Raw genomic sequence first — 9,082 nt, 5'->3', positions numbered from 1 at the left:
CAGGAGCAACTTTCTCCCCTGCCAATACACCTGGCAAAGGTGAGCGGGTTAATGTGTTTGAAACTTAACTCTGCATCCATTTGAGTTTGTAAGTCTCCCACTGTTAGAATCATAGAATGGTTTGGGTGGGAAGGGACTTTTAAAGGTCATCTAGTACAATCCCCCTGCCATGAGCAGGGACATCTTCAACTAGATCAGATCGCTCAGAGCCCCATCCGATCTGACCTGAAATGTTTCCAGGGATGGGGCATCTACCACCTCTCTGGGCAACCTGTGCCAGTGTTTCACCATCCTTATAAAAAATGTCATCTTTATGTCTAATCTGAATCTACCCTTTTTTAGTTTAAAGCCATTACCCCTTGTCCTATTGCTACAGGCCCTGCTAAGAAGTTTCTCCCCATCTTTCTTACAAGCCCCCTTTAAGTACTGAAGGGCTGCAATAAGGTCTCCTCAGAGCCTTTTCTTCTCCAGACTGAACAACCCCAACTCTCTTGGCCTTTCCTTGCAGCAGAGGTGTTCCAGCCCTCTGATCGTTAGGTTTTGGGTGACTTTGTTCCATTTTTCTTCTTTCCAAAGAAGCTTCATGATCCTCACCTCCAAGTCTGAGAATGTTACCTGGTTATTGCATGTCTCCATGCTGTGCTGTACCTGTGTCCAGAGCTGTACCTCCAGCGGGGAAGAACAAGCTTCTGACCGAGGAGGTAGATCGCAGCAAGCAGCTTGGCACTGGCAGCTGTTAGGAGAGAGGCGATGACAGGCTGACAGCATTGCAAGGTGTGCTGTGGACACGGTCCGTGCAGCTTGGCAAATCCCCTTGATGAGTCTGACAGAGCTTTGGAACCACTCAACGGGGCAAGCCAGAAATGGGATTGAAATCAGGAGACTCAGATGAAGGAGAAGGAACTTGAGGGCACTGGGGTGGTCTGGTTGCAGAGCTTGTGTACCTGTTTCTGATGGGAGTTGAAAGGATGGGAGTCAGACACTCTGCACCTTGCTTTATAAACAGCTTATTTCTCCAGGCTGAAGAGTGTACAGCATGGGGCTGTCCTTTCCTGCTCTCCCCTCTGGGAACTGGGAGACTTGGTGCTGATGGGACCAGCCCAGACACTGGTGAAGGTCTCCACAGGCAGCACAGGGAGCCTGACATGGATTTTTAACTCGTTTCACATTTTTTATCTCAAACTACAGCTGTTTCCTGCCTTAATCTTTATTTTGATGCCGTGCTTTTAAGACACTGAGATTTCCCCAGAGTCAAGGTAGGATAACCAAAGTTCACCGCATCAGCTCTATTGGTATTTCCAAGGGAAGATGAGCTTCTGTAAAATCACTGCAGCAGCACTGGCCATCCTGGTGTCACTGTCTTATGGTGCCTTAAGGGCAGGTAAAAGCAGAACTAGGGGATGAAATAAATGGGATTAATTACGCTCTGTAGCATAAAGAGAGTTTGTGTGATTTCCTTAATGCAGCGCTCTGTTCTGGATGGCTGAACTGGTCAAAATGGGAGGTCTGGATCTGACCCGTAGTGGGCTGGAGGCAGCTGCTGTCTCAGGTGGGTCAGCCTGTGTATTTACAGGGCAGTGTATTTACACTGTAAATAAAAAAAAATCTGAAATAAATGAACTTTGGCAGGAAAGCAGTGAAAGGATTTATGGAAACTGATGAAACTGCCAAGCTAATTGCTGAAGCCAGAGTATGCAGAGCACAAAGGTCAGAGCCTGGCTGACCTGCCTGTGGGCTGTGTGTAACAAGAGCTTGTACTTCCCCCCTCTGCAACTGAATTCCCCTGAGCAGAAATACCAATGGTAAAAGGATTCCCAAATCGCTGGTTTCTTAAAGTCTTGGCAAAATTTTAAGTAAATAAATATTCTGGAGTAGTTGGCTCCTAACAGAGGAAATGTCAGACTGAGCAGTGGTGAAATCGTAGGCTTTGAACTCTGCCCGTGGCCTGCTCAGGAGCTTGCTGTCTTACATGCGTGCCTGAAGTCGGGAAGCCTTGCCCCACCTGAACCATCAGCATCCTTCAGGTATCACCTCACCTTGGTCAGAGACAGCTGACTGATCCTGCTTCTCTGGAGGGGAGCTACAATGGATGCAGTTGCAGGGAGTTTTTGGGGTCTGTTCTGGCTGCAGCTGAGCCAGGCAAAGGCTCTTGCCCTGGCTTCTCACCTCCACCTCCTGCCTTCCCATCTGCCAGCCTGTGTGGGTCCTCACCAAGTCTGTGAAGCTTTTTTTTTTAGCATAAAAAACCCTCTGAGTTTAGGTCTGTGCTGGCTTGCTTTGCTTCCTGACTTGGCTCTGGCCATTATATGTACAGCTATGCCACTGTGTCAGAGCAGGGTGAACCCCAGAGGAAGGTGGGTTGGGGCAGTACCTTGCCTTGTCACCTACCCTCCAGAAATGAATGATCATGTCCCTGAGAGCTGTTGTCTTGCAGCATGGCTTCTCTCTGCTTCATTTCACAACAGCTTTGGGAGTTTGTGCTAGCAGCACTTTCTACCTCTGTGCTTGCTGGATGGCTAAACCCATGTGGGGAGTGCATGGGAGCCCGGCCAGGCAAGGATGTAGGGAATATCTGGTAAGCCCACACAGATCTTGAAAAGAGAGATTAGAGACTTCTTGAAATGTCTCTGCAAATTTAGTTTGACTTGCATAAAATTCTGCTCTACTTCATCCTGTTTTACTGGCTTTGATACCATTCAGAAGAGAGACTTAAAAGCGGTGTTTTCCATAAAGTCCTTCAAATTCTCTGCTTAGTCTCGTCTGACTAGCGTGTGTCTGCAGACTTGGCCACCAGCATTTTAATAGGCTTCTCTTTGTCTCCTGCAGTACCTTTTTGTGTTTACCTAGCCAGAAGCATAATACCAAACCCTTCTAGTGTTGATGCAGTAAAAGTTCACCAAGCAGAATTTTCTTAACCAAAGCAAATATACTAAGTTCTAAAAACCAGCATAGAAAGTGCACTTCATGGTGCCTAGATGTGGACAGTAGGCGAAGTGAACTTCAGGGCTTTCTCGCTTTTGTTTTGTAACTTTGTTATGTTAGTGAAATAAAGTAATTTCTTTATTGAAAGAGGAAATGGCCACCTTTCCTGGTTTAATTTGAGATGTGAACTCTCTTCTGAGAGCAGCTTGCACAAGAGGCAGGAAATGTGGAAAATCTCCGGAGCCTGGCTGAGCTAATGTGAAGAGCCGGTGGTGGTGGGATGCTGCCTTTGTGACCCACCATCCCAAGCAGCCCACGTCTAAAGAGCCGAAGGGCTGTGTTTCAGTGGGACCATTGGGTCGAGCCTGTCACTGCCTCGTCGGAGGAGGAGCAGGGCTTTGAGGACCTCAGCAGTGGACTGGAAGGAGATGATCCACTCCATCCCCTTTCACACCAGGAGGGTAATTGCTGACCTGTTTCTCTTGGATGCTGCTAGCAGGGATTGAAGGGGCCCCACTGCTACAGCAGATCTGGGGCCTTACTTTCCAAAGCACGCTTCCCACAGCTTCTCCTTAGAAGTATTTTCCAGCTGCCGATTACTCACATTGCTCTTGGGTGGGAGCGTTTGGGGCTGCACATCCCTTTCTTGCAGGAACCAAGAGCCGAGGCCTCATTAGTGCTGTGCTAGAGAGATTAATTAATAATGTCATCAGGGTATCGGCATAGCTCAGGGCTGCCTGCACAGACCAGGAAGGGCTTTAGGGTGACATGGGTTTGTACATGGCCTGGAGAGAGCCAAAGGCTGGTCTTCTGCTGACATGTCATGAAGACCTGGGTACAGCAGTGGTAAGCTGGGGGAAGGAGACATGCGGCTACTGGGAGTGAGATCCAGTGCTGGAAGGAAGGAGGTGTCTGGGGTGAGGGACACCAGCATGTAGGACAAGCCAGGCAGCGGCTGCTGGAGGAGGTCAGGTGCTGAACATGGCTCAACAAATGTGGCTTGTGTTCCTCTATGAAATGCTACTTCCATCAGAGACCCTGTTTTTAAGCCTCTATGTGCGTTGGTAGGTCTGTAGCTCAGGAAGCGTGGTATGCTGGGTGAATGGAGCCCTAGACAGGAGGTGAAACAGGAGGGGGTTGAGGACTTGGTTGCAGTGCTGAGCTTTCAGCCTTGGAAGTCACTTGAGATGACTTGACCTGGTCTGGCAGCTTGGTGCTGCCCAAAGGGGAAGGTCTAATCCCTTTCCTTTCCCCATGCTGGGAGTGACAACACACTGGGCTGTTGGATATGGGTCTGACAGGTGCATTTCTGTGGATCTTCCTGTTAAAGATGATGATGGAGCTGGTGAAGCCAGGAGCTTAAGTGATATGAGTGCGGTGTGTCAGCCAGAAGCTTTGTTTGGTAGAGAGGAACAAGCTCTGGGTGTTGCAGGAGATGTTGGAACAGCTGGGCTAGCGTGGTGGCTGTATTCCATATCTCTCTTAATCAGTGCCTTTTTGAGAAGAGTCTGAGAAGTCATTAATCTTGTGATGTAGTGCCTTCAAATACTCTCAGGTTTGGCAGGGTGTGCCTTCCTGGGTGTTCTGGATAGCCTGGCTGTGCAGAAAGAGCTGGTACATATTAAGAGGACAAGGAAGAACTTAACCAGTAAAGGTTGGATTTGCCAAGTCCTCTTCAAAAATGCCATGAAGTCTTGGGCCTCTGGCATGAAACAAAAAAGGCTGAGGTGTCTCCCTGTGGGTAAAAGCTTTTTGTTGTTTACTGCTGGAAAAAAATGCAACCTGTCTGAACCATGCTTGTTTCCATCCAAGTTAGACAAGCTGTCTGTCTTGGCTCTAATGGGAGTGCCTGGCTCTGTGGGTCCAGACAGGCTGCAAGCTGCTTTTTGGAAGAGCTTAATAAAGCTAGAGTTGCCCTTGAAGCTGGAATAGTGCTGGATTTAGGGGAGCAGCTCTGCCCTCGGGGAGCTGGGTGTCACCTCAGGAGATGTGTCTTGCAGGACCTGCCTGGGGCTGGTGCTTGATTACAATGGGGAAACCAGTGCCACTGCATCTTCAGCTGGCTTTGTTCATGGAAAACACTGACTAAGGGATCTTTGTGCACAGGGGGAGACTGGGTTTGGGAGGAGGTAGCTCTAGGGTGTCTTAAAATAGCTTTGGAAATCATCATTGAGCTATGTGGACACAAATCCAAGTCAGCCCATGCTAGACTCCTCTATTCTCTGTGCTGTAAATCATATGTGATTATCTCAGGGTGGTATTGGGTTTGGGGTGTGCCGAGGCTTTCCAGGGACACTCTGAATTCCCTGCTTCCTCAGTGGGACTAAACCTGAGCAGTGATCTGGAGAACTTGTTCTTGAGTGGCCTGCTGAAAATAATGATCCTTGGAGAGCTTCTGCTGAAGATGTGCAGGTATTAACCCACCACCCTTTAGCTGCACAGCTTAGCACAGTAGCCAAGCAGGGAGGTGGTACATTGGGCACCTCTACGGATTTCCCTGAGTAGCTCTGATGTGGAAAGACAGCTCTGGGATCTTCTCCCGCAGCTGGCTCCCTGGCTGCTGGCAGCATCAGTCCACCGGCCTCTGCGCCTGGTACATGCCTGGATGAGCAGCCGGGCAAAGGCTGGGTTGCAGCATCCTTAGTGGTTTCTGACTGCAGAGTGGTCTCTTGCTGCATGGCTCTTGCGAGCCACCTTTTCTCTAAGGACTTGTAAAGGAGCTGGTGCCACGCACCCTTTGATTTTATGGGAAGAGGAGGAGATTACTTTGTGCCCCCAGTGCTACATGCAGTCTGTGTCCTGAGAAGGAAACGAAAGACTTGAAGGTGCATAAGCTGCAAACATGCATTCTTAATGCAGGGATTTTGGCTCCTTGGACTGGTGAAAATGAATAGCGACACATCCCAGAGAACATGCTAAAACAAACCAGACCTTGTTTCTTACTGCTAGAATCCTCCCCACATCCTTTATCTGACAGTCTAGACTAAAACCAGTTGGGCAGTTTATGTCTATACCAAATCAATGCAAAGGGTATTTCCCTGTGAAACGGTCCTCTCGGCAGCGAGCCATAACTATGTGATTGCAGGTCTGGATGTTTCACCTCTCCTCTTTCAGTATGCAAAGAATGGGAATAATCTTCTGAAAGCTGGAACTAAGGTGGCTGTGCTAGAGGATGGGCCTCCAGCTTGGTTGGGCATGGGGTAGCTTAGACACTCCCATGGCTGATGCTTCCTTCCCTTCCCCAGCTCCTAAGTCTTGGAGTGGTTGGTGTTACCAAATGCTTGTTTTGTGCACTGCATCGAGGCTCAGCAGTCTCCTGATCACCTTAATCAAGAGTTGTGTGGCTTTTGTAGTCTGTGCAAGAACAAAGCCTTGTGTCAAATGCTCTTGAGCTTTGAGATAAGCAGGTTACCTGCTTTTAGATGCTGTGACGTGAGTGTGCTTTGACAGTGTAGCTCAGGACAGATCTTTGCAGGCTTTGTGTTGATGTGGATGCTGTTTGCAGCCATACAACTTTGACTGTCCTGCCTGATAACATCAGTCCTATGGTCCTCATTCTCAGAGCTTTTTATCCTTGATGGTGGTCACATCTGCTGTCAGATGTCCTTCTTCCCATAAACCTCACTCTTGTGTTCACCTATGCTGCAAACTCTTTTAAGGTGAATCCACCGCCTTGGCTGTCTGTGGAAGATGCCAAAAGGCTGCGCGCTCAGTTTTTAGGCCAAAAACTTCCTGGATGCTTTCCTCAGTGTATGTGGAACCAAAGCTATAGGCTTTACTGGGGTCTTAGGTGGCCTACAACTGGGAAGAGACCTCAAATGGAAAACACCAGTATGCCAGAGCTTAGCCTTATCTGTGGCTGCCTGGTGGTTGTGTCTGTGCCCTGCTGTCTGACCTCCCTGTGGTGGCCATCCACCTTCTGGGCCTGGAGTGTTGATCTCTTCTGCATGGGTGGCCTTTCACATCTGCTTCCAAGGCTTGAAGAGGCAGCTGGGCTGGGAAATGTGGTCTTCCCCTGCTTAAAATCATCCTTGCAGCTGGCGGGATCCTGGGAGCACCAGGGAGTAGGATGGCACGCGTGGTCTCCGGGGGTGGTTGTACCAAAGCGTTGACTGATGCTGAGAGATCTCTGCAAGAGTCCTCTATGTGGATGAAGGACCGTGAGTAACAGCACTGCTCTGGCCAGGCTCACTGGGAAGGCCCATGGATCACAAACCTGCGTGGTGCTCATGGGAGCCGGGATGATGCTGGTGCTGAACGTGTGGAGGAGGAGCAGAGGCTTTTTGGGGAGGGACGCACCCAGCTCTGCCTAGGAGTGACCTGCGCGGGGCTGGGAGCTCAGGGGGTTCAGTTCCTTCGGCACTGTTTAATACACTGATTAAAATGGCTGCATTACTCCTGACTGCTTCCACAACCATGTTTGCTACATGGCTGCATGATTGGCTGGATTGGCACAACCAAGAGAGGCACAGAAATGGTGGGAACTGGGAGAGACCTCCTGGAGCTGTTTCTGATGCTGGAAAACCTCGAGTCTTTGGGGGTGGACATATGGCAACCTCGTCTTTAGGGATTTGTTTGCATGAAGCTCCAATTTCAGCCAGACTGTAGAAGCTGGACTTAAGAGAGGACCCTGCAGGTTTGGTTTTGGACAGAAAAAAAGCTTAGAGGTGTGAAGCAAATCTTTAAACTCAAAGAAGGCGAGTGTTTAAATTGTTTAGTTCTGATACCTTGGATGGAAATGTGTCAGGCTAATTGGGGATCACTCCTCTGCACCTTGCTTGTAAATAGGGTACTAGATCTAAAGGTTGACTTCTTGGCATAAATAAATGTTTATCTTGCAAGCAGCTGATGTTGTTAATATTGAGTAGAAGGGGGCTTAATACATGAACTGAAGTAATCTAGTGTTCTGTGTTAAGGGCAGTATGTGCAGCTGAAAACTGGGGAAATAGGGAAAGGACAACAGGGTAAGTGAGCTTCCTTTTTCCTCCTCACCTTGCTTTTCTGGACTCACCTGTGTGTAACTGGTACCCCTCTGGGAAAGGGGAGGACATTGCATCCTGAGGAATCAGCTGGAGCCAGGGAGGCTGGTTAGCTCATGTTTCCCTTTCCCAGCCAGCAATGCAAAATACAGTCCCATAAATTAAATGAATGGGCTTGCCTGTGACCAGGCAGCTCCAGCGCTTTCTCATGTTAAAACTCCACTTGGTTTCTGCACTCTGGCACCTTTTTGATCTCTGAATTTTGGCAGGACCCCCTGGAAACTGTGGAAAAACAGTAACTTTCCCTCCAAAACATGCTCCTGGTGCTGATAAGGGTGCAAATAAACTGGTCTTACTACCTTTTTCCCCTGCAGATACCAGTAAAGGCTAAAGATGTAAGGCTTAGCTGCTACTGACACTGTGCCCTTGGAGACCCTCCTCTGGCTGGCTGTTTCTAGGTGTTCCTGGTACCAGCAGAAGTCTGTTTCCCACCCCTAAGACCCCTCAGTGTCAATGTGCATCAGAGGGGGAGAGGCAGCGAGGATGTGCTAGGCCTGGATCACCTGGGCAAGAAGGTATTGGTTTCTCCTCTCTTGTCCACAGGGCTTAAATTTAGCTTGGTCTACCCAGTCCTGCAGACATGAATTCCTGAAATCAGGAAGGGAGGCAGCAAGAGATTAAATCAAGCCCATGAGCTCTTATTTCATGAGATCCTGAGCTGCTCATACTGCAATGCAGAACAGCCTGAGCTAAAGCCTAGCTTAGGAAGTACTGCTTTTAGAGGAGAAGGATTTAGTTGGAGGCTGTATTGATGCCTTCCCCTCCCTCTTGCCGAGGCAGCTGCTTGCTCTGAGGATCCTCCACAAACTGCTAAGCTGAGTCAGGGTGAGCCTCCGGCCTCTTGTTCCAGATGCATCAGCTCAGCCTGGCTCGGCTGCACACCCGGAGATGAAAGCTGAGGGTGGAGGACTGAGCTGGGCCATAGGAATCTCTTCGGGAGGAGGAACAAGGCTCTGCTAAAAATAGCTGGGGAAAATTCCTCTCTTCTTGCCTTAGAGGAAAATCCTGTCAGGGAGGCTGGAGCCCAGCTTAGCTGGCAAGGCGGTCTGAAACGTGAAAACACGGAGCTGAGCCTTGTTTTGGAAGTGGATTTTGTGCAACGGTTGCCTTTAGCCTTGAGT

The sequence above is a fragment of the Haliaeetus leucocephalus genome, unplaced genomic scaffold, assembly GCF_000737465.1.
Source record: "Haliaeetus leucocephalus isolate CR32 unplaced genomic scaffold, Haliaeetus_leucocephalus-4.0 Scaffold0, whole genome shotgun sequence".
Classification (NCBI taxonomy): domain Eukaryota; kingdom Metazoa; phylum Chordata; class Aves; order Accipitriformes; family Accipitridae; genus Haliaeetus; species Haliaeetus leucocephalus.
The sequence above is the reverse complement of the archived record's forward strand: the minus strand, read 5'-3'. Positions refer to the sequence as shown.